The sequence below is a fragment of the Myotis daubentonii genome, chromosome 5, assembly GCF_963259705.1.
Source record: "Myotis daubentonii chromosome 5, mMyoDau2.1, whole genome shotgun sequence".
NCBI classification, from domain to species: Eukaryota; Metazoa; Chordata; class Mammalia; order Chiroptera; family Vespertilionidae; genus Myotis; species Myotis daubentonii.
This window is the reverse complement of record NC_081844.1, coordinates 96150938-96168091: the sequence shown is the minus strand read 5'-3', so window position 1 is coordinate 96168091 and position 17154 is coordinate 96150938.

Genomic DNA, 17154 nt, shown 5'->3' with positions numbered 1-17154 from the left:
CAGACATATGCCGAAGCAATTTCTTCACTGATACAGCTCCTAGGGCACTTGAAACTAAAGAAAAAATGAACAAATGGGACTACATCAAAATAAAAAGCTTCTGCACAGCAAAAGAAACCGTCAACAAAACAACGAGAAAACCCACTGTGTGGGAAAACATATTTGCCAATGACATATCTGATAAGGGCCTAATCTCCAAAATTTATAGGGAACTCATACAACTTAACAAAAGAAAGATAAACAACCCAATCAAAAAATGGGCAAAGGACCTAAATAGACACCTTTCAAAAGAGGACATTCAGAAAGCCAAGAGACATATGAAAACATGCTCAAAGTCACTAATCATCCGAGAGATGCAAATCAAAACAGCAATGAGGTACCATCTCACACCTGTCAGACTGGCTATCATCAACAAATCAACAAACGACAAGTGCTGGAGAGGATGTGGAGAAAAAGGAACACTTGTGCACTGCTGGTGGGAATGCAGACTGGTGCAGCCACTATGGAAGACAGTATGGAGTTTCCTTAAAAAACTGAAAATGGAACTCCCATTTGACCCTGTGATCCCACTTCTAGGAATATATCCCAAGAAACCAGAAACACCAATCAGAAAGGATATATGCACCCCTATGTTCATAGCAGCACAATTCACCATAGCTAAGATCTGGAAACAGCCTAAGTGCCCATCAGTAGATGAATGGATTAGAAAACTGTGGTACATCTACACGATGGAATACTATGCTGCTGTAAAAAGGAAGGAACTCTTACCATTTGCAACGTCATGGATGGAACTGGAGAGCATTATGCTAAGTGAAATAAGCCAGTCAATAAAGGAAAAATACCACATGATCTCACTCATTCGTGGACAATAGAGACCATTATAAACTTTTGAACAATAATAGATACAGAGGCAGAGCTGCCTCAAACAGATTGTCGAGCTGCAGCGGGAAGGCCGGGGAGGGTTGGGGGGCAGGAGGTAGGGGGGTAAGAGATCAACTAAAGGACTTGTATGCATGCATATAAGCATAACCAATGGACATAAGACACTGGGTGATAGGGGAGGCTAGGGGACTGTCTAGGGCGGGGGGATAAAATGGATACATATGTAATACCCTTTGTAATACTTTAAGCAATAAAAAAAAAAAAAAATTAAAAAAAAAGAAGACCCAGGAAAGGTTGCTCTCATACCCATTAGAAAATTAGTCATGTGGCCACACCTAGATGCAATGGGTGCTGGGAAATGTAGTCCCTGGCTAAGCAACTACCTCCCAGTGATGACTACACACTATGGAAAGAGGATAACAAATTTCTGGTGGACAGCTATCCATCTCTGCCACAACCAGCATTAGCCCTCTGCTGCAATTTTAACGTTGAGCTTGGAAAAGCACCTAATACATAGCCCCAAATAAAAGCTACTGCTCTGTCAGTGAAAATAGGAACAGCATTAATCAAAGTGTCACTGGACTCAATTCTCCAAACAGAAAATCTGAGGGTAAATTCACAGCAAAAAATCTAAGGATGAAATGCCCTTCACAGCCAAGGAGAGACTGTCTCCTTACCTGTGGATGAGAGAAAGCTGCCCTGTTCTCACTCTTTCTTCTCAATACGTTCATTAAATGGCCCTCCAACTGTGGACGTCTCTCAGCAAGTTTGCTGATTGAACCAGCTACAACCCTTTTGCCACCCCCTTTCCTTCCTCCATGGTCAGATCCAAAGTGTGCCTAAGCATTTGATAGCCTAAGTCCAACTGGAGGCGAAAATTTAGGAGGGATGGAACAAGAGGTTCCCTTCACCTCACGGCCCTGAAATGCTCAAGTTGTAAGCTCAGAACAGAAGGGAACATTTGAATATCCATGATTTACAGCTTTTATTTTTGCTCTGGCAGCTTCAGCTTTAAATTCAGGTTTCCTCCATGGTGAGACCACACAGAATGCATTGCTGTGTTGTCAGGATCATGAATTACGGTTGTATTGATGACACTGGAACAGTGTTATATGAATATCTTTCCACGAATAAATACAATGTAAGCCCCATATTTCTTGTTGTTTCTTAGAATGGCCTGAATCACTAAAGCAAGAATATTCCTATGCCAGACAATTCTTCCCCTTGAAATTCCATTGTTCCTTTGCTGCAAGAGAAATTAGATTCTCAGTGGGTATAGTCACCGTTACAATCACGTTAGCACTAAATATGTATTAATGCCCATCTAAGTTACATTATGGAAAGTAATCAATGCTTTTGCTGCTATTACTCCATAGATAACAGAATCCATCTCCTAGGGTTGTTGGGAGGTGTAAATAAAACAATATATAAAAAAGTGTTTATCACTTACTAATTATTAGTTCTAATTGTTATAATTTGACTACAGTGCACATCTATCACCCTGTTGAATACTAAGACTCCAATTTTCCTTTGAGAAACATTTCTATACCAGCACCAACCTGTGTGGTTGGCAGTGCAAAGCTGTCGCCATCTCCAGTCTCCAAGGTTGAGCCCATGATGTAAATCAAATGACCACATAGTGCCTGACCAAGTCGGGGATGGGTAGGTGACCTCAGGCCAGGCCACAAAAGTACTCCCTAAGGATTTTCTAGAATCAATGGTGAAAAGGTAGTCTCAGACTCATGCTAACCTTCCTACCTGGTAGAACATAAGCTTAGAGCAGCCAGGGACCACCCTGTGAAGAGGGTGTAAATGCAGATAAAATCAAGAGGAAGAGTCTGGGATTGTGTTCCATCCGTCTCTGTTTGAAGTGGCACAGAAGCCTGCACTGTTCTGAGTCCTGGGGGCTAAGGCGGGTGTATTACTCCTGTGTCCTCACTGTCCTTGTACATCCCCTCTCTTAGAATTGGTCACGTTGTGCTGTAAAAACTGGTTCACCTGTCTGCATCCCCCACCTGATTGTAAACTCAACAAAGACAGACTATGCCTGTCTGAAGCTCACTAATGTCCCAAGACCGAGCACAGGACTGGCACACAGTAGGGGATCAATCAATATTTATGGAATTAGTGAATGAAGGGATGATCAAATAGCACTTCTCACACTATATTAGAATTTCTGGCTATCTTAGAATCATTCAGTGCTCTTCCTAGATTTTAATCTCTATGAGGGCAGGCACTCTAAGCACCAGAATCTCCATGAGTACTGTCCTCACTGCCCAGTCTCCAGCACAGAGCACACTCTCAATATATATATATATATATGGCATATAAGTGCAAGAAAAAGAGCTATAGCAATTTCTGTAGCAATTCTATAGAGTTAGACCTTATACCCAGAATAAGCTTTTTGAAAAGCAGGCCTATTCTTATTGCCTTACTTCTTTAAACCCTTAAATAGCTGCTTATGACTTCTGGTGTCCAGACAAAATTCCTTAAAATTAATTACAGAGGCCTGCCTGGAATGCTACACAAGACAGCCTGCTCTTTGGAGGTCCCAGACCCTTGAGATTCTGATGAAAGCTATGGTTCCCATGTCCTGGGGCGGGGGGAGCTGAGATGGGGAGGCATAATCATGTGATCGTGAAGAAATACTTTCTCCTGCTGTTTCACAAGGTTGGTGGAGCCTCTGCTATCCAATCCTGGGCCCTCCTGGGACCCACAACCCTGGGTGGGAGGCATCTCAGCGGCCCACCTCATCTGCCCTCGGAGTGAGGAGGGTGTCAGTTCTGCTAAGGGCCTCTGTGCAGCTCCTGCAATGCAAGGCAGCCCGCCCCACTGGAGTGCCAGCTCTCTGCTAGTTAGCAATTCAGAAAGACTTTCCAGAGCAATCCCTCAGTCTCCCATGATACTTGTCTGACAACCCCTTAATCTTGGCAAGAGCTGCATTAAACCAACCTGTCATCATTGTCGCTGCACACAGCAGCAGCTCGGAGAGAGACACACACACTCACTCAGAAGCAGACTCTCCGACCCCTTAGAAGAAATCAGAATGGGAGGGGCCTGCTGCTCCATAAGCAGCACTGGCGGGGGGGGGGGGGGGGGGGGGGAGGCAGACAAGGGCTGCCAAGAGGCTCTGGGCCAAGTCCAGGCGTGGGGTGAGCTTCTTCTAACCTAGGGGCTTTCAGGAGTCGTCAGAAGGGATGTTAGACCATCACCACGCTCCATACCCAGGTCCATGCCCTGTTGGATTAAAATAACGGAACGGAGCTGTGATAGGAAAAGGTGTCAGGGGAAATTTGCTGAGAATGGGATTCATTTTTACAAATTCAAAGAGCCCTGTGGTTACTCTGGTTCTGAAGAAACTGTTTCATCAGTTACTTTTGTGACCTGTGAAATTCTAGTCCCTTTTAAAGGAAAAAATGAAACTATATCCACCTGACACCTCAAAATATTTTGGAAAGTTAAAGGAAAGAAAAACCACAATAAATAGGCATGTCTGGTGAAAAGGCAGGCATGGTAAAATCCCTCTCCTGGGCTAAGTCTTTTATGAAATCCATAATTTAGCAGATATTTATTAAATTGTGAACTGCTATTTTTTTAATCCTTTATTATGTGCTAAGCACACTTTCAAATCCTTTCTTCAATATTTGTTGAGAGTCAACACTCGTAAATGATTGTAAAATTGGCTCCAATTCTTCACCCCTCCCACCTTGGGCAAAGTGACCTATCTCACCCCTTGACTCTGGTCTTAGTCAGGCAACTTGCTTTGGTTAATGAGATGTTAGCATATGTGAAAGAAGCAGAGGCTTGAAAAAGCATTCCTGCATTGCCACCAGCATTCTGGTACCTCTGCTATTCCCATAAGGATATGCGAGAGCTAGCCTTCAGCAGAGGGAAGAGATCTGTGAGCAGAGCCTAGTGGTCCCAGGCACCCTAGACAACAACCAGACCTTCAGACCCATGAGCAAGCTCAGAAAAGACCAGACCTACCTACCTAACGTCCAGCTGACTCTTGACATGTGAGCAATGAATTCACATTTTATTGCTTATTACTGTAGACCATTAAAGTTTTGTGACTTGTTGTTACATGGCATTATGGCAATAGATGACTGATATACCAACTGTATTCCAAGCAATGTTCTAAAACAATGGTATACAGCAATGAACAAAATGTGCAAAGCCCTTGCTCTTACACTCCAAAGTACTTCACCTAATTCAAAATTTATAACGAATTTATAAAGAAAGCTATTTCCCCATTTACACACGAGGAAAGTGAGATACAGAATGGTTGCATTACTTGCCCAAGGCGTTTAAGCCTGCAAGTGGAGCTGGGATTCTATCTCAGGCTTTACGATGTGGTGGGTAAGGCATTAAACTCCAATTAGCCATGGGTTCTGCATCTGAAAGATGGGATAATGATAATGCATACCACAGGAATTATTGTGAGGATTAAATGAGACCGTGCATGTGAAAGCACTTGGCACAAGCCTTTGTGCATGGGAAACTCAAGAAGGTTTTGTTCTGGACAATACTATTTCTGTTATTGTTATGATTGTGGCTGTTGTGACTGTCTGAACCCAGGGCCTGGCTACTTCACCAGTTCTTTATTATCGTGCTGCCTCGGGTCTAGTTTCCTGTCCTTCCTACCTGATCAAGGTGTAGCTAGAACTGACTGATAAGCCTAGTAAATGTCCCTGCTTCTTTTCATAGGGAAAAGATCAACTTTAATCACCTTCCTTCTTCTGAACCCAGACAGGCCACAGGCGATATCTCATAGACTCACTACTGAGAGATTATTATACACTTGGGCTAGAAGCAGGCATCTCTAAAGGGAATAACCTCTGCATAAATTGCAGGGCCCAGTGCAAAATAAACATACAGGGCCCCTTGTTCAAATATTATTCCAAATTTATATCAGAGTTACAGTTACATCACAGCATTGGACCAAGCCTGAGGCCCTTCTGAGTCCCTTAGTCCCTTCTTCAAGCAATTGTTTTGAAAAAATAAACAAGATCAGCATTCCCGGTCCTTAAAGCAATGGCTGACAAAGAGTAACTGCTCAATTGTAGTGGTGTAAGCTGTCACTGTTATTATTACATGTTTGCTGAAGTAATGAAGGAAATCCCAGCTGATGTGTAGCTCTTTAACCTTTTCAAAACTCTTGGGTGATCATTGGGTGATTTTTGTAAATAGCCTTCTCTGTCCCTCAGCTAAAGAACTAGGAGCTCAGAGATTGTTTAGAGTTCTCCAGAGGCTAGGAACAGCTGAAGTCAGCCTGGCACCTGGGATCTCCAGTCCTGCAGTATTTCCACCAGGTCCTCCTGCTCCAACTTCATCTGGCCCTGACAGAAGTGCCATGCAGGCAGCATTTACCTATTTGGTACAAATCAGGACTCAACCATTAGGCTGAGAATAATTTAATTTGCTTAGAGTTCTGCACCAGAGGCTCTGACTCATTGCCCGTGACTCACATTATATAATGCAACCATGTCTTCTGAGCAAACCATAGGCTACCCAGAAAGGGAAGGGCAAGGAAAATCATCAAGTGGGTGATTAGTACACAGGCCCTAGAGTAAGAAAAGGGAATTTGAATCCTGGCTCTGGCACGGAAGAGTTTAGACAAGCACTTAACCCAGATTACACCACTACTGGCATTTTGGCCTAGATAATGATTTGTTGTAGGAATATATGCTATGCATTGCAAGACATTTACAGCAACCATAGCATTTACTCACTAGATGCCAGTAGAACAACCACCTCTCCAGCTGTTAAAACCAATAAAGTATCCAGATTGTTAACTGTCTTCTTGGGGTAGGTGGAAGGATAGGGTTGGGGAAAGCAAAATCACTCCCAGTTCAGAACCACTGACTTAACTTCTCTGAGCTTCAATGCTCTAGACCAGTGGTTCTCAACCTTCCTAATGCCGAGACCCCTTAATACAGTTCCTCATGTTGTGGTGACCCCCAATTTCATTGTTACAAATTGAACATAATTAAAGCATAGTGATTAATCACAAAAACAATATGTAATTATATATATGTTTTCCGATGGTCTTAGGCGACCCCTGTGAAGGGGTTGTTCGACCCACAAATTGAGAACCGCTGCTCTAGACTGTAATGTAGAGATGATGATGATAAAAATATCTGCTGCATCTGGTTCTGAGGATTGAATGAGATGATCAAGGTGATCATGTACTGGTGTGGCATAGGCCCTGGCACACAGTGAGATGGTTAATAAATACATGTTGTTATTATTGCAGTATTGGCCATGGAGTGGGGATCTTTGCCAGAGCTCCATACTGAATTTGGAGTTGAAAATTCAATTCAGCAAATATCTACCAGGGGTCCATTTCCACAGGTAAATTTCCCCAGGTACGGGGAATGAAAGGTGAATAAGATTTAGACCCTGACCTCAAGAGATAATTCTAAATTAGCCCACTACCTGCCTAGCAGGGAAGCTCACAGCCCAATCCTCGTTCTGCAACATACATATGTGAGTTGGGACAATTTTGGTACATTTTGCTTAGTTTCTGTTGCCTCATCTCTCAAGTGGAGACAATAATAAAAATCCCTAAGGGACTTACCTCTTTCTTAACCAGCTGGCTACACTGTCTCTCTACCCAAATCCCCCAACTGGCTGTCAGATTCCTTTCCCTTCACCATACTGCCTGCAGCACAGAGTATAAATCCATAGCATCTCCAACGTAAGATGCTACTTCCTTCTCATGAACATTTACAATCATCCAGGAGGTAATGAGGGATCTGAGTTCCGGGGTTAGATGAACTTGACTGTGGCTGTGGCAAGTCACTTCGCTTCTCTCACCCATCAGTTTATTCAAGGGCGCCTCCTTCGTGGGGTTCTTGTGAGGATAAGGTGAGACCACTCAGGTAAAACAACCAGAGAGCCCAGCAATGAGGAAGCGCTCAATACCCTGTCGCCATGGCAATAAAGGGCTGAGACGGAGGAGGAGGATGCTGACCAAGAAAGGAAGGAAGAAGATGTGGCCTGATCCGATCGCCTTTGAGAGCTAACACAGGAGCCCAGAATCCAGGCTCCCTCCCAGACTGTGGGGTAGAAACTGCAAACCTTTCAACACCAAAACCTCCTCTCTGCCCCAGCCCCTCCAGGGCCAACTGTAGCAGCTTTTTCCCAGGCTCTTGCCAAATGATTCAAGTGGATTAAAATATGTATGTATATATTTATGGGGACAAGGAGGAGGAAGAGCATAACTTCTAGTCAGAGCCTAAATTTCCTGCCTCCAAAGCCCAGCTGGAGAGCAGGAGTTCTAACAGAAAACAGCCGCACAATTAGCTGGAGTTCTGTAGCTGTCTGCAGCAGGCTGCTTACGCCGATGTCTCAATAGGTGGTCTCCCAGTTCATCAGTTCATAAATAAGTAATTTGAAATGTGTTCCTGAGGGAAATTTTCCTCCTGCTCTCCCCAACAGACTGTGCTCATCAGCCTTCCCGTTCTCCAGGTAGCTGCCGTCCTCATTTAGAATGGCCAGAGGAGCTGCGCTGTTCTAATTCCTGCCTCACTGCATTGTCTAATGCGAGTTCTCACCTGCCTCACAACTCCACGTTTCTGTATACTGATAGGAAAAAAAAACGACGTCGCATATATTATTTATTGGCACTTTGGAGGTAGCTTTGTTACAGGTATAAGTGGAATATTTTTACATACAAAGCAAGACGGTCAAGCTGAGCTCTGGGCAGAGGTCTGAAAATGTTGTTTGTCAGGTCCCCAGCTGCACATGCATGTGCCCTGGGCGGGCACACATGTGCGGAGCACAAGCCACATTCACAACACAAACCGCACACGCCACACACTCAGCTACACCGTCACCCCTGTGTTACTTTGTTTACCTTGGTTTCTACCCTCGCCACACCTTCAGGCTGGCAGATATTTTGTACGCATCTCAATGCATTGTTCCAACCCTCTATTCTTTTCCACTCGAGAAAATGCACAACCAGATCAAAAGCACCTGGTGACAGGAAAACCAGGGTCCCCCACTGGCGAAGCTAATGGAGTCACTAATTTGCCTGGCCAATAAACCCAATGATTTCTATAGTAAAAGCCTCTGAGTGAAGCCTCCGGGGCTTGCTGCAGGGGTAATGGAGGGGGCCTAGTTTCCTCTTAGCCAATAACCTAATTATTTTTAAAGCACTAACTGTACCTTTCATTATAATAATGCATATAACTGATTTTACTGATTATGCCTTTCGTGGCATCTCTTAGTCGCTGGGCAGTATATTTACTTCTTCTTGTTGTTTTTATGCTTGTTTAGCTTTGGGTCTCATAATAAGTAATTAATAAAATATGTTAATCTGAGAGTCATTTAACTAATGAGATCTCCAGGAATGCTTTGCTCTCCTGATAAAGGAATTCCTCAGAAGGCTTTTGTGGAAGCAAAAGCTTTTCTACAAAATCTTGGCACAATCGGAATCCTAAATTCAGATGGACTTATTTGTCCACCCCACTGCCCCAAAGAAATACATACACTTGATACCATAGAAAAGCACATAAATACAAAAGTAATGACAACTGCCCAAACGTGTCTTCACACAACCCTCACATGCACTCACTGGATTCCCCAATAATCAAAAAGCATGTGCCTGAAACACACTGGAGCAGCAAAAATAAAAACCTCAAATAAAAGCTGCTACTTGAAAATCATCGCCAGTAGTCATCATGGGGAAAATTCAAGTCTTTATTCTACTTCCTTACACTTCCATTACAATTTTGCATTGTTTTTATTTTCTATGACCTATGCTGATGGTCAGAGGAGGTCACCATAATTTTTTGAGATATTCAGGTCCTTTAACATTTTAACTGAGCCCTGAGGCACACGCAGACATTCACATCCAAATTATAACACATGGAAACCGAAGCCTGTTAATGCAGGTACCCCTGAGCATGACACCTGGGAGGGCACAATGGGCTCTGTTCCAGAAGCCAGGGGACCTGTGCTCTAATCCTCTCCTTCCACTTACTCTACTTGAATACCTTGTTCAGATCTCAGTTTCTCAATATAAAAATATAATAAAAACCAAAAATGACAGAATTGGCATGATTTTCAACTATCACTTGAGCTTGCCTATCTACGAATCCCAAGGTCAGCCATACCTGGTGGCCACATAGATAGAATTAGTGGTTATTCCACCTCCTAGTTCAAGGCCTTTTCCACAAAGTTGTACCCCCACACAAACACCCCTTCCTCCTCAGCTCCTCATTACTATGCACCTCCCCTCTCTTCTGTGCAGCCAATCCACCTCCCCTTCACCCCCCACAGATCACTCTGCAGGTGGTGCAGGAAGAGATAGCCAGGCACATTGAAGGGGTTACTTTGCCCGGGGACCCCATTATCTGAAGTTACCCTCAAAAGCGGAAATTAGTCCATCTGCATTTTCCCACTGAAGCCTGCAGAGTAGATGAGGAGTGTTTCTCGTTACTAAGTACCATCTTCTTACCGTCTTCCCTGGTTTGCCCTGAGGCCTTCTCTGGGGCTGGAGCAGCTCTGAAAACACCTGTATGCTGCCCATTTAAATACATGCTTCAGACAAATCTGTTTGGGGGTTTCAAAGGGAGAGAGAGACTCATGCTTTCCTTCTCCAGCATACATTTCCTTCCTATGAATGCTGAAAGCAGAAATTAACATTCTCCGGGCTGGTTATATTTCTAGCCTGTCTATCCATGCAATGACTCAAGTTCTGTATTCATGGACTGGCCATTAACAGCTTTCTCATTCATTCATTCATTCTAGAACTATTTACTAAGCATCTGTTCTGTGCAAAAAGCTCAGTTTTGGCTGCATGCAGCCTAACAGAGATAACTTGGATAAGGATCCTGCTCTCAAATTGCTCACAGCCTAACTGAGGAGATGATGTGCCTGGATGTACCCAAATATATCCAGATGTTACCTGGGAACCTCACTGCCTCTCAGAAACTGGCACAGCCAATGTGATGGCTTGCTGGAACCCACAGTTCACCTGAGAACTTCTGCAAACTCCTGGCCTTCCTGCCCTGCTGCACACCTAACCCTGCTGCCATGACTGGGCTCCAGGACCTCATGACTTGGGTAACTTTGCAGAAGAACTAAGGTGAGCAGAGAGGGTGGCATCACATGCCACAAGGTCTTCTGTGACCTTGGTGGCTCACCTCACTCTCCAGTGGCTCCCCAAAGCCCGGGCTCAACAAGAGATGACTCGTCTCAGGGTGCACCTTGTTCTGTGAAAGGTAAGCCCATCCTGCTTCTCTCACACGGAGCACATCCCACCGACCAGTCTTCCTTCCCTGGCATCCTGGAAATTTGGAGGATAGGTTTTCTCCATCCTTTTATTCACTTAATTATAACATTAGTGGGGAAGTGATGGAAGCCATAGAGGATGCCAGGCCTCAGGCAGGCAATCGATAAATATAGGATGAACATGTTGGTGGAAGGAGAGGGTTGGGAAAGAACTATGAGTGTTCGGGGGACGGAAAGATGGCCTCACAAAGAAGTCAAAGCAGAGAGTCTTTTCTGCAAAGGCAAGCAGTGTCACAGGGACAGGCAGTGTCTCCTGGTGCCCGGGCTTTCTGACCCTCATCTACACAGGCTTGTTTCTGCTTAGGGCATCGGCCCAGCTCTTCATGAAATACCAGGAGATGAAATGATCTTGAAGGTCTAAACAGAGGATTCAGGAGTCAGGAAATCCCAAAGGGTCTCTACTTCCTTGGTTTATAGAGCAGGAATCAGACCTCTCCACGGTCCTGCAACATGTTAATGGGCCATAATGCACTCACCACTCTTTCTTCTATGGCAGAGAAACCCAGGCTTCTGGTGTGTTTTATTTGGCCTGTAGAGTGTGTTTTTTCTCCCTTTTAATTTGAATCAGCAATCAACATTTTAAAATCAGGAAACTTCACATGATAATCCAGAAAAAAAGCAATGGTCTGTCAACACTGAACTCACGTTCCTGACCAGCAGCAATGGCTGGAGCTGGGTCACTACAGTCCCGTCTGTACAGTCCCCTCACTCCCAGTTGTCTCACATCTAGTGGGGTTCCATCATCTCCATCACAGCCATGGCCCCCATAGGCCTCAAAACTAACAAGCCTTGCTCCCCAGCAAGCTTCCTGCCCAGGCCCAGAAAAACCGTTCAGCATGTCTAGCCTCAAGCACCTCTACACGTATTGTGATTCAAGAAGGACCAAGAAACATTGTAATTGCTCTCGCTATCCCCCCAAAACCAAAAACTAATGATCCTATATAATAAAAGGCTGATATACAAATAGACCTAACAGCAGAACAAACAGAACAACCAAACAACCGATCGCTATGAAATGCGCTGACCACCAGGGGGCATGCGCGAAATATGGTGGGCACTGGCTGCGGCGGGATGGTAGAGCAGGTGAGTTGGGGTTCCAGACCAAGGTGGAGCGCTGGTCGCTGTCATAGAGACAAGCCTCTGATGGTTACTGAAAATTCTTTGCTCCCATGTGCCGTGGTCCCACCCAGCACTCACACCTGCTCCAGCGCCAGCCCCGCTTGCACCCACTGTCAGTGCCAGCCCCGCTCGCACCCATAGCCGGCGCTGGAGCTGCAGCTCGCACCCGCTGCCGGTGCCAGGCACCGGTCCCAATTGCTGGGCACCATCAGCAGGAGCTAGCGGCAGCTGCTGGCCCTGATTGCCCTGAGGACTTCTCCACCTCCCCCTGCTCCTGAGGGGCAATCAGGGCAGCAGCCGCTGCTCCCACCTGCTGATGGCGCCGGCCCCAATCATTCCACAGCCATGAACGGGTGCAAGCGGCACCGGTGCCATCAGCTCATGGGAGCAGGGGCAGCAGGAGCAGTGCTGCTGGCAGACAGGGGACCGGGGGCTGCGGTGGGAGGGGCCGGGCAGGGGTGCAGAGGATGGGCCGAGACCTGCCCTAGTGCCTACTGCAGCCTTACGACCCAGAGTTCCTTTCAAGGTGCACGAATTCATGCACTGGGCCTCTAGTAATATTAATAAATTCCTGGCAAAAAAGCAAACAGAAAGCCTTTCCCATTGTCAGATGCTGCCTGAAATCCCACTATAGGTTGGATTAAATATTGTGGCCCTCTAACATCTTGGATTTGGAAGAGAAGCAATCAAGAAAAAAAAAGTGGTCCCTAGTACACAGGCCTTCATATACTTTAATATCTTGGCTGAAGCCTTTCTTGACTGTAAGAACACTTGGACACTCTGCATATGCGTGCATGCATGCACACACACACACACACACACTACATAGCACAACCTACAGAGCCCCCTTTCCCATTTTTTTCTTTCTCGCTCTCAAAATCAGCCCCATACCCAACTTTGTTGAAATTTGATTTAATTAACAAAAACCAAAAATTTCCCCTTAAAAAAATAAGAAAATAATTTTCATGTAGTAAAAACACAGAGCAAATACACCTCTTTGCTGGTGAAAATGTGATGGTTTCCTAGAGGGTCAGAGCGAGCATGAACCAAAGGGGAGACGTCCAGGGTGCGGGAGACTGCACACAGAGAAGCAGAGGAAGGAATATGAGCACAAGGCAGAGAAAAGGAAGAAAAACCGTCATGTTAGCCAGGTTTAGCCAGGTTTATTTTACGGTGATATCAAGCTTACAGTTGGGTAAGGACCAAAATACTATGTCCAAAATTTTAACAAGCATTCTTCCTTTCTCTTGCTCCCACTGTGAGTTTGGGGAAGTGGAGAGAAATGTAATGAAGCATAGTTCTTGTTAAATGGCATGTAGCTGGCCTCTATGTGAATCCTGTTTTCTGGCATCATTTTAATTAGGAAAGGCGAGAAAGTTTCCAGTGTCCCCCCGCTGCCCTTTCCTGTGTCTCGGTGAGAGTTTTCCAAAGAACTGGCAACCAACAGGATTCTGACAGAGTGAACCTCTTTCCCTCCTAAGCATTCCTCCAATCCCCAGATAATACCCCTCACTCCTCCCACACTAACTCATACACACAACTTTCTTCCTCCACCCTCCCCTAACTCACACTTCTCTCCATAACATAATTGTGGAGGCTAATTATCAAATAATGCTTAAGCCTTTGGGAGCAAGATAGAAGGTTCTAGTAATGTTTTAAAAAGTCTCTAGGCTGCAATAGAAACGTGATTAACTAAAACAAAAAAAAAAAATGCCTGGTGAAAAGTTTCAAAACTAAAGTCAGTTAAATTTTTTTAAAATACATATAAAGGTACTACACACATATGTATTATTGTAATACATAATGTATAATATCATACTGTGTGTGTGATCAGTTTCTAATGGGTCACAGAGATTCTCTGACATTCTACGGCATGTCCCTTAAAGAGAGAAATAATTCTAAGTTGATTCATCTTTTTCCTGATACTGGGAGAACAACTGGTCTGCCTACCCCCTCCTCCTCTGAGAGAAGACCCCCAGCTGGCTCTGGAGGGAGGGACGAGAGTCCTGCCTCTTGTAAGAGAGGAGGGGAGAGCAATTCTGGGCAATATAATTCTCCCCCTGGCCCGAACATGAGCAGATAGGGCCTGACAGATGTAGTCTTTATCACGGAATAAAACGGGCTCACAGCGGTGTGCTGCACAATGAATGTCACATTTTATGAATTGCTGTATTGCCACGCTGCACGGGGCAGTGAGCAGAGCTGGGTAGACCCAGAGGTTGAGGGACAACAACTGGGTCTCCCGCCCCCCCCTACCCCTTCGGCTATAGGCACAGCATTGGTTTTCTGTTTGCACCCTCAGAGGGGAAGAAACAGCGGCTGTGGATGCACCTGGGTGGGGGCTGAGTGCTCAGCTGTGATGAGCGGAGAAGTTAAAAATAGCACCCCGGCTGGTCAGATTTCAACTGTCCTGGGACCCCGAGCAGTTACAGAGCAGAAGAAGCTCGAGGGGGGAGGAGGAGGGATTCAGAGAAAGCATGCACAATAACTATGCATGGCCTGTCTTGCAGAGTTCTGAGTGGCAAAAATAAGGCTCCTCACTCCCCCTTCTGTAGAAGGCAAGCCCAGGCTCAGGATGTGGTTGTGGGTACAACAAGCCCTCCAGCAGGAGAGAGAGCAGGTCCATGAACCCTGGGTCAGGGAAGATGGGAGGGTCCACAGATGAGCACCCCTGAGGATCAGCTCTTGACTCAACACTGAGGAGGAGATGGCGTCCATGCCCTCCAGGACTGGCTTTCTGATGGAAGAGAGCTAGTCCTGCTGGCTGTCTTTATCTCATGCCCCACCGAGACTTTCTGCCTCACTCACGGGACTCCAGCATGAATGGGGATTCAGGGTAAGAGATAAACAGAATCTATTGGGACTCTGCTTCCCCCAAGTTACTGGGCCAGGCCTGAGTCGGCTACATTGAAACTGACACCTCTTAATTTTCACTCTTTCCTACGATGGGATGCCATGCCAACCAAATCAGATACAGCCACTGGAGTGTGATGGAGTGTTCAGATACAGTCTATATAACAGCCATGGAGGTTTCATCTGGAAGATGTTCCCAGACCAATTCTTCTTCTGGTGCAGACGGGTGGGGTAGGGAGATCATTCTTCTTATCAGGAAGCAAGCATAAATATGGTGTAAATCAGAAAACGCAAACATTTTTAAGGGAAATTATTAGTTTTCATAGAAATTACAGGCTTCCAGAAGACTATTTGGAGCTTTAGCACTAACCCCAACCTGAAAATCTGGAAATGAGTTTAGTTTCCAAAAAGCTTATGCATATGGTAGGCTAAATAGTGGGCCCCCAAAGATACCCACATCCTAGTCCACGAAACCTGTGAATCTTACCTTAAATGGAAAAAAAGAGAAGACTTTACAGGTGTGATTAAGTGAAGGATCTTAAAACAGAGAGATTATCCTGTATTATCTGGGTGAGCCCTATATGTAATTACAAGTGTCCTTATAAGAGCAATGCTGAAGGAGATTTGGCTACACAGGGGAGAAGTGATGTGATGATGAAGTCAGAGACTGGAGTGATGTGATTTGAATATGGAAGAAAAGGCCACAAACAAAGAAGCACAGGTGGCCACTAGCCTGACAAAGTCTAAGAAAGCAAATTCTGCCCTCAGAGCCTTAGAAGGAACCCTGCTATTACTTGGTTTTTAACTCAGTTTCACTTTAACCCATTTTGGACATCCGACCTTCAGAACTGTAAGAGAGTAGATTTGTATTGTTTTAAGCCACTGAATTTGTGACAATTCATTATAGCAGCAAGAGGAAACAAGTACATTTCAAAAATAAAAGTCCAGATCATATGGATCAGCAACTTCATACTATTATAAATGAATGGTTTTGCTTTGAACCACACAGAATATAGGATGTTGAAAGATCATTACTTTACCCCTTTTCCATTAAAAAAAATTCTATTAAATCACAAAACATGTTTTGCTCAAACCAGCTTTAATGAATTTTCTCATCCATTCTCCCTTCCTCAAAAGTCCTCCTCAATCTCTAGCTTCTATGGTGAAACAAATAAATGAAATCTCCTTAAATCTCTATGCCCAAAGAAGCTTTCATATTTGGAAAAGACAAAGGATTTCTACTCCCATAAGGGAGGAGGTTCTTACATCCAGTGCCAGTCTCTGATTTTTAGACTGTGTGATCTGAGGGGTAGCAGAAATTTAGGGCCGCAAACTGTCTTTTCTGCTGGCTTGTGGCTGTGCTGTAAATTCACACTACTGTATTCATTGGGCATTACAGTCCAGTTTCTCCAGTGCCCCCTAATAAAATGAAAATAACATTAAAAACTATTGCCAGTCATCACCCCAAATCATAAATCAGTTTAAAATAGGCACACATTTGCCCAGACCTCTCATGAATTATCATAAAATCCAAACAATTGGAACTTACATTTATAAGACCTGGCTGGAAATAAGCAAAGAGGATCCAATACATGACCAAGAGGTGACCCTAAAGATAAAGAGCAAGAGAACTGAGGAATCTCAACAGAACAACAAAAACAAAACAAAACAAAAACTATAATGCAAAAAAAGTTTCCCTACTATAAAAAAGGATTTGAATTATATAATGAAAGAACATACTATGTACCTGAGAATACTGACCCAGAATGACCAAAAGTATTGTTTTTAAAAGAAAAAATATCTGGGCAAAAGGAGCATATAACTTATAAGAGAAATCAAATTAAATTATCCACAGATTTTTTTGTCAGTAAAGCCTTTTGCCAGAAGAAATTAGAGTAATGTATTTAAGATATTCCAAGAGAGAAAATGTGAACTAAGGACTTTTTTTTATCCAAGAAATCACAAACTGCTAATAACATGCAAAGACTCAGAGAATAT